Source organism: Physeter macrocephalus, chromosome 21 (assembly GCF_002837175.3).
Source record: "Physeter macrocephalus isolate SW-GA chromosome 21, ASM283717v5, whole genome shotgun sequence".
In the NCBI taxonomy this organism is placed as follows: domain Eukaryota; kingdom Metazoa; phylum Chordata; class Mammalia; order Artiodactyla; family Physeteridae; genus Physeter; species Physeter macrocephalus.
Genome location: NC_041234.1, coordinates 29,139,455 through 29,148,469, shown reverse-complemented (window position 1 = coordinate 29,148,469; position 9,015 = coordinate 29,139,455). Strand labels below are relative to the sequence as shown.

The 9,015-nt window shown below is 36.0% G+C and overlaps 1 protein-coding gene across 2 annotated transcripts in view; it reads left to right on the top strand.

Moving 5' to 3' along the window:
• The first annotated feature begins 709 nt into the window (after positions 1 to 709).
• Positions 710 to 9,015, top strand: part of MAGED1 (MAGE family member D1) — an 86,264-nt gene continuing 77,958 nt past the window's right edge. The window contains exon 1 of one of the 2 annotated variants that reach the window (XM_007123406.4): positions 710 to 756. The gene's annotated coding sequence lies outside the window, so the exon portion shown is untranslated. The remainder of the gene's footprint in view (positions 757 to 9,015) is intronic. The other variant, XM_024117651.2, reaches the window with a different exon arrangement.

The window sequence follows — 9,015 nt, the reverse complement described above, 5'->3', positions numbered from 1 at the left end:
TGAAAATAACCACAAAAGAGGAGGCCTGGGGTACAGATTTTGGGCTCAGAAGAACTTTCTGGAGGTAACGACAATAGTTAACTCAATATTGAACTTTTAACCAGAGTAAGGATTACTCTTATTATTGAAACTTTTTGTCAAATTATCATTGTCTTCATTTTCGGGGGAAGTATACAAGTATACAAGAACGCTTTCTAAATGAGTTCACTTTTATTTATTTGGAAATTTGAGTATGGCACGTAACTCTCTGGATACCATTCCAAGACAAAAATGATTCAGATTAAGAAGTTTTAAAAATCTTGAAATCGAAGTATGCCACTAATAAACTTGAATTTATTATTTTTTTTAATGCCAGGAAGCAGTAAATCAGTATCGTAAATACGTAACTGTAGACATCCGAGAGTTAAGGGACTAAAGGTAAGGGAGATATTTGAAAGTCTGAATCAGGAAGGCGAGGTGACAAATTGGATACGTAGAGTTTGGCGGAGCTGCTGCAATTCTTGGAATGACTAGGGCTAGGATTTGTAAAAAGTTACTGATTCCCTCTTCCAGACATTTTACGTCACTATCCGGGTTCCCATCTGGTGAGAGAGCCACTGAGATACATTATTTCAAGAGCTTGCTAGAGAGGCACAGGAAGTTGTCTGGAGTGAAGGCGGGGGGAGGGTGTGGCGGCCCGGGCTAAAGCTTCCTCCAAACAAAAGAAAATAGTACTTCCGGTCACGCCATCGTCGCGTCGCGGCGTTCTTCATCAAGGTGAGTGTAAAGAAAGGGACTGCTAATTTTCACGAGTGAGTCCGCAGACACCTCAGGGACGGTTTCCTCCTTGCTTCAACACGAGGTGGAAAGAATTCATCCCCAGGGTACATTGAAGGATGTTTCTGACGCTTGTGGTTCCGATCGCTCACTCTCTCCTCTCTTACGCCTCGGGAGGTGGCTGGCCGTCATCCCCTCCCCCTTCTGACTCTCGTGGTCCTTTTATCCCTGATTATTCTTCACTTCTCCTCTTTATCCCGAATCCTCTAACCAATCTTTCTGAGTTTGGGTCATTCCCTCTACCACCGATTTCTTTCCTACCTCTTACTCTCACCTTCCACCCCGCCCCCCTCTCAGCCTCAGAACTTTTGCTACCTCCTTCCCCCACTCTGAACCTACATTCTTCCTTCTTTTTACTTTCGACCCCAGTATTTTACTCCCCCTGAAGACTTCTGATCTCTTCGGTCCCACTCCTGCAGAGGCCGGTGAATTATATACTTTCTGAAATCAGATGTGACTTCAATTTCAAGGGCAAGGCTGTTTTTTGTTCTTTTTAAAAATAAGAAAAGGAGCAGAAATTTTAGAGCTCTCAGAGACATAGGAACTTGTTCAAATTATGTCCTTTTATTTATTTATTTTTTACCCAAAACGAAATCACATATCAGGTATTGCACTGGTTTCAGCCCTCCACTCATGACATTAAAAAAAAATTTTGGTATACAATTGAATCCCCAAATTTTTAGAGTGACAAACATAGTGGATTTTGCCTATAATTTGGTGTCAGCTTTAGAGGGTGGAGGTTTTCCCATCCCCTTTAGAATTTCTCACAGAGCAGAAATGGTTGACAGATATGACATCCAATCACAAATTTATCGTTTCATATGAGTTCGGTTTACTATGTAAATCTTTTTCTGGTGTCCAGTAGCAACATTGAAGAGCAAGTTGGCAGAATTTTCAGACAAAGATTTTTTTCTAGGAGCTTTGCATGTATTATCTATTTGGTGCAATATGAACTTTGTCTTTTTTTTTCCATTTGTTGCAATGTGAAATGTATTTTTCTGCTCCATTTATCATGTGTAATTTGTCTTGCCAGAATATTCATTAATTATCACAATTTATTATTTCAATTCTTTACCCAAGGGAGAGGAAATGATCATTAAATTTATAATGAGTGTCAGGGATTTTTCAGGCTCTAAAGAGGAATTTAACCAGAGATCTCCTTGAACAAGCAACTTATTCTGTCTTCCTCCTGTAGCTAAATGTGTTAGGCTTGCCAAAATAAGAGATGATTCTTTTTTCTAGGCCAGGTATAATTTTCAGTTATTTAACGAGGAGACTGAGGTTTCATGACACCAAAACAGGAACTTTTTCAAAGGGTATTGCTGATGTCTGTTTATTCTCTATTCAAATCATAATTACACAGCATTTAAATATCACACTGGTTTTAACCCACTGGGTGTGCATCCATCCATCCATTCATTCAAGAGTTTTTTTATTGAATAGCTTTTATATGCCAGACAGTGTTTTAAGCACTGAGGATACAACAGTGGAAAATAAAAATAAGAACAAAGTCCTTTAAACTACTCGAGAGACAATAAGTGAATATATAATAAATATATAATAGGTTGTGATGGGGAGGCTGTACTATGTTAGATAGGATGGTCAGAAAGGCCTCCCTGGTATGTTGACATTTGGGCAGAAACCTAAAGGAAGAGAGAGCACAAACTATACAGTTATAAGTGGAAAAATAGGGTATATCTATGACAGTGTCTCTGCATTTGTTGGTCACTCTGCTTCCAACATTCCCTCTCCTCCCCTCTGCTTGTGGTCACTTTACTGCATAGCATTAATGCACCACTCTGCATACTCAGATGATCTAATCTGTCCATGTAAATTCCCCATATTCTCTTCTGCTTGGCTAGCTTCTTGCTACCATTTAAGTGAATTGTCAGTTACCAGCCCCTCTAGGAAGACGTATCTCTGTCTCTATCCTCACCTCTTCCTCAATCTGTTTATTTGTGGTGCATTGTGTGCTGTCCTACAGCATACTTGCTTTCCTCTCTCACTGCTCTTATCACTGCGTATTCATAATATGTTGCCCATAAATGTTTGGTATGGTAAATTGAAATGAATTTAGTGGCTCCCTAATTAATGTTCAAAACCACTCTTTAAAGTCAGTATCATCATTGTCATTTTCCTGATGATAAAACCAAGACTCAGGTGGATAGTAACTTGCTAACTAATAAAACCAAGTTAGTAACTTGCTAACTAATAAAACCAGGACTCAGGTGGATGGTAACTTGGTAGTGGAGTTAGTGGAGTTAAAGTCTGTCAGACACTCAGTCCTGGCCTGGGACTCTTTCTCTGTCTCTTTTCATTAATGAGAAATAGAAAATACACAGAATATTTTATTTTAATAGAAATAGTCTGGGTATAAAAATTTCATTTTGTAAGTTTCCTTTCACAAGTCAGATTATATCAGGTGCTTGATTTACTTCCTAGTTATAAATATTAAGAACTGAGAGGTGTGATTACTCTTTTTACTTGAATATTTTTTAATAAAATATTTAAACAAGCATAAGTTGAAAGAAGAGTACAATGAATACTTTTATACTCTGAACCTAGAGTCAACAGTTGTTAACTTTTGCCATATTAACTCACTTATTCACTGACTTGCTCACTATCTATTCATCCATCCAGTTTTTAAAAATTGAAGTGTAATGTTTTATCTATTTTTTGATCGATTTTGGCTGAACCATTTGAGATTTGCAGGCATTATTTTTGAGTAAACTCAAATACATGCAGAAAGGTGCACATATAAGTGTACAGCTCAAAGCATTTTCACCCCTGTGTAACCTACCATATGATCTATCAATTCCACTCCTGGGTATATATCCAGAAAAAATGAAAACACTAGTTTGAAAAGATGCATGCACCCCAGTGTCCATAGCACCACTAATTACAATAGCCAGGATATGGAGGCAACTCAAGTATCCATCAACAGATGAATGGATAAAGATGTGGTGTATATATACAATGGAATATTACTCAGCCATAAAAAAGAATGAAATTCTGCCATTTGCAGCAATGTGTATGGACCTGGAGAATATTATGCTTAGTGAAATAAGTGAGACAGAAAGACGAATACATTATGGTATCACTTATATGTGGAATCTAAAAAATAATACAAATGAATGTATATAGCCAAACAGAAACAGACTCAGAGATATAGAAAACAAACTAGTGGTTACCAGAAGGGAGAGTGGCAAATTACAGGTATGGGATTAACAGATACAAACTACTATGTATAAAATAGATAAGCAAGGAGGATATGTTGTATAGCACAGGGAATTACAGCCATGATCTTGTAATAATTTTTAATGGAGTGTAATCTATAAAAATATTGAGTCACTGTGCTGTACACCTGAAACTAATATAATATTGTAAGTCAACTATACTTCATTTAAAAAAATAGAAAATTATCAGTATTTGAAATCCCTTGAATGTATTCCCTACCAGACACAAACTAAACTCCAAATTAATCACATCTTGGCTTCTATCACTGTATAATAATTTTGCCTGTTTTTGGACTCTATACAAATATAATAGTATAGTATGTATTTTTTGGTGTTTGACTTCATTGGCTTAAGATTTTGATTTTGAGATTGATCCAAGTTATTGGGCATAGTAGTAATTCCTTCATTCTTAATGCTGTGTATTCCATTGTGTGAATATACTGCAATTGATGGGCATTTTGGTTTTTTCCATCTTTGGCCTGCAAATAGTATTGTAAACATTCTAGAACATGTCTTTTGGTGATAATATGCACAGCTTTCTGTTGAGCATACACCTAAGAGTAGAATTGATGAATCACAGGTTATGGATAAGATTAGCTTTAGTAGATACTGCCAATTGGTTTTCCAAATTGGTTGCACTAAAAAACTCCTAATAGAAAATTTTAAGAGTTCCATTTGCTCTAGAATATTGCCAACACTTGTCATTGTGTTGTCTTTCTAAGGAAAAAAAAAGTAGCCATTCTAGTGGTTATTAATGGTACCTCGTTGTGGTTTTAATTTGCATATCTCTGGTGATAAATGTGTGTCTTTTCATGGTTGTTGGCCTGGGTATCTTTTTTTTGAGCTGCCTGTTCAAGTCTTTTGACCACTTTTTCTCTTTGACTATCCTTTTCTTACTGATTTGTAGGAGATCTTTCTATATTAAGGATGTGAATACTTTGTTAGATCTATTTATCTGCAAATCTCAGTTGCTTGCATTTTCAGTCTCTTAATGGTATCTTTTGATAAACTGAATACAGGCACACCTTAGTTTGGTTCTAGACCATTGCAATAAAGTGAATATCACAATAAAGCAAGTCATATGAAATTTTTGGTTCCCAAGTACATATAAAAGTTAATTTTACACTGTGCTGTAGTATAGTAAGTGTGCAATAGCCTTGTCTAAAAAACAATGTACATACCTTAATTAAAAGATACTTTATTACTAAAAAAGTTAACCGTTATCTGACAACACAGGGTTGCCACAAACCTTTAATTTGTAAAAAATGCAATATCTGTGAAGCACACTAAAACAAGATATGCCTGTATCTCAGTTTTAATATTGTTCAGTTTATAATTTTTCCCCTTCATGAGTAGTGCTTGTTTGTCCTGGTTAAGAAATCTTTGCCTTTCCCAAGGTCATGAAGATATTTTTCTATGTGGTGTTATTGTTTAATCAATTTATATTTCCAATTCATTTGATATTCATTTTATTATATGTTGCCAGTATGAGTTATGGATATGGGTAAAGGCCCATTGTTTTTTTGTTGTTGTTGAAACAGACATCCAGTACCACTTATTGAAAAGATCATCCTTTTCCTCCTATAGTGTCATCATCTTTTTCATAAATCAAATGGTTAGGTTATATATGAGGGTTTGTTTCTGGATTCTGTTCATTTTGGTTTCTATATTCTTGTATGAGTACCACTGTCATAATTAATGTAACTTTATAATGTATCTTATATATGGTCAGTAAGTCCTACAGTTTAGCTGTTTTTCTTCAATAATGCTTTGGTTATTCTTGGCCTTTTGAATTCCAATATACATTGTAGAATCAGCTTGTCAATTTTCACAAAAGTCCTTCTTGGCATTATGATTGAGGTACCACTTTAATAGATCAGTTTGAAGAGTACATATAGCACTTTCCCCATAAATATCTCAGTGTTCATCTCCTAATATTAGGAACATTTTGTAAATAATTTAATTGCCATTATCTCACTAAGAATAATTAACAGTAATTCCCTAATATCATCTAATACCTACCTACTACATTTTCAAATTAATTGTTTCCCCACAACTATTTTATACTTGGTATTTAAAACCATCAACCAACATAATGTGTGTGTGTTTTTTAACATCTTTATTGGAGTATAATTGCTTTACAATGTTGTGTTAGTTTCTGCTGTATAACAAAGTGAATCAGCTATATGTATCCATATATCCCCATATCCGTTCCCGCTTGCATCTCCATCCCACCTTCCCTATCCCACCCCTCTAGGCGGTCACAAAACAGCAAGCTGATCTCCCTGTGCTATGTAGCTGCTTCCCACTATCTATCTATTTTACATTTGATAGTGTATATATGTCAGTGCTGCTCTCTCACTTCGTCCCAGCTTACCCTTCCCCCTCCGTGTGTCATCAAGTCCATTCTGTACTTCTGCATCTTTATTCCTGTCCTGCACCTATGTTCATGAGAAGCATTTTTTTTAGATTCCATATACATGTGTTACCATACGGTATTTGTTTTTTCCTTCTGACTTACTTCACTCTGTATGACAGACTCTACGTCCATCCACCTCACTACAAATAACTCAATTTCGTTTCTTTTTATGGCTGAGTTATATTCCATTGTATATATGTTCCACATCTTCTTTATCCATTCACATGTCAGTGGACACTTAGGTTGCTTCCATGTCCTGGCTATTGTAAATAGAGCTGCAGTGAACATTGTGGTACATGACTCTTTTTGAATTATGGTTTTCTCAGGGTATATGCCCAGTAGTGGGATTGCTGGGTCGTATGGTAGTTCTATTTTTAGTTTCTTAAGGAACCTCCATACTGTGCTCCATAGTGGCTGTATCAATTTATATTCCCACCAACACTGAAAGAGGGTTTCCTTTTCTCCATACCCTCTCCAGCATTTATTGTTTGTAGGTTTTTTTATGATGGCCATTCTGACTGGTGTGAGGTGATACCTCATTGGAGTTTTGATTTGCATTTCTCTAATGATTAGTGACGTTGAGCATCCTTTCATGTGTTTGTTGGCAATCTGTATATCTTTTTTCCACCCATTTTTGGATTGGCTTGTTCTTTTGATATTGAGCTGCATGAGCTGCTTGTATATTTTGGAGATTAATCCTTTGTCAGTTGCTTTGTTTGCAAATATTAGCTCCCATTCTAAGGGTTGTCTTTTCTTCTTGTTTATAGTTTCCTTTGCTGTGCAAAAAAGCTTTTAAGTTTCATTAGGTCCCATTTGTTTATTTTTGTTTTTATTTCCATTTCGCTAGGAGGTGGGTCAGAAAGGATTTTGCTGTGATTTATGTCATAGAGTGTTCTGCCTGTGTTTTCCTCTCAGAGTTTGATAGTGTCTGGCCTTACATTTCGGTCTCTAATCCATTTTGAGTTTATTTTTATATATGGTGTTAGGGAGTATTCTAATTTCATTCTTTCACATGTAGCTGTCCAGTTTTCCCAGCACCACTTACTGAAGAGGCTGTCTTTTCTCCATGGTATATTCTTGCCTCCTTTATTAAAAATGAGGTAACCATATGTGAGTGGGTTTGTCTGTGGGCTTTCTATCCTGTTCCATTGATCTATATTTCTGTTTTTGCACCAGTACCATACTGTCTTGATTACTGTAGCTTTGTAGTATTGTCTGAAGTCAGGGAGCCGACTTCTCCAGCTCCGTTTTTCTTTCTAAAGCTTGCTTTGGCTATTCGGAGTCTTTTGTGTTTCCATACTAATCGTGAAATTTTTTGTTCTAGTTCTGTGAAAAATGCTGTTGGTAGTTTGATAGGGATTGCATTGATTCTATAGATTGCTTTGGGTAGTATAGTCAGTTTCACAATGTTGATTCTTCCAATCCAAAAACATGGTATATCTCTCCATCTGTTTGTATCGTCTTTAATTTCTTTCACCAGTGTCTTATAGTTTTCTGCATACAGGTCATTTGTCTCCTTAGGCAGGTTTATTCCTAGGTATTTTATTCTTTTTGTTGCAGTGGTAAATGGGTTATTTCCTTAATTTCTCTTTCAGATTTTTCATCATTAATGTGTAGGAATGCAAGAGATTTCTGTGCATTAATTTTGTATCCTCCTACATCACCACATTCATTGATTAGCTCTAGTAGTTTTCTGGTAGCATCTTTAGGATTCTCTATGTATAATATCATGTCATCTGCAGTGACAGGTTTACTTCTTCTTTTCTGATTTGGATTCCTTTTATTTCTTTTTCTTCTGTGATTGCTGTGGCTAAAACTTCCAAAACTATGTTGAATAATAGTGGTTTGAGTGGAAAACCTTGTCTTGTTCCTGATCTTAGAGGAAATGTTTCAGTTTTTCACCATTGAGAACGATTTTGGCTGTATGGACAACCTTGTCTTGTTTCTAATCTTAGAGGAAATGGTTTCAGTTTTTCACCATTGAGAATGATGTTGGCTGTGGGTTTGTAATATGTGGCCTTTATTATGTTGAGGTAAGTTCCCTCTATGCCTACTTTCTGAGGGCTTTTTATATAATAAATGGGTGTTGAATTTTGTCAAAAGCTTTTTCGTCATCTATTGAGATGATCATATGGTTTTTATCCTTCATTGGTTAATATGGTGTATCACATTGATTGATTTGTGTAAATTGAAGAATCCTTGCATTCCTGGGATAAACCCCACTTGATTATGGTGTATGATTCTTTTAATGTGCTGTTGGATTCTGTTTGCTAGTATTTTGTTGAGGAGTTTTGCATCTATGTTCATCAGTGATATTGGCCTGTAGTTTTCTTTCTTTGTGACGTCTTTGTTTGGTTTGGGAGTGTTCCTCACTCTGCTATGTTTTGGAGGAATTATAGGTTTTAGCTCTTCTCTGTATGTTTGATAGAATTTGCCTGTGAAGCCATCTGCTCCTGGGCTTTTGTTTGTTGGAAGATTTTTAATCACAGTCTGAATTTCAGTGCTTGTGATTGGTCTGTTTATATTTTCTATTTCTTCCTGGTT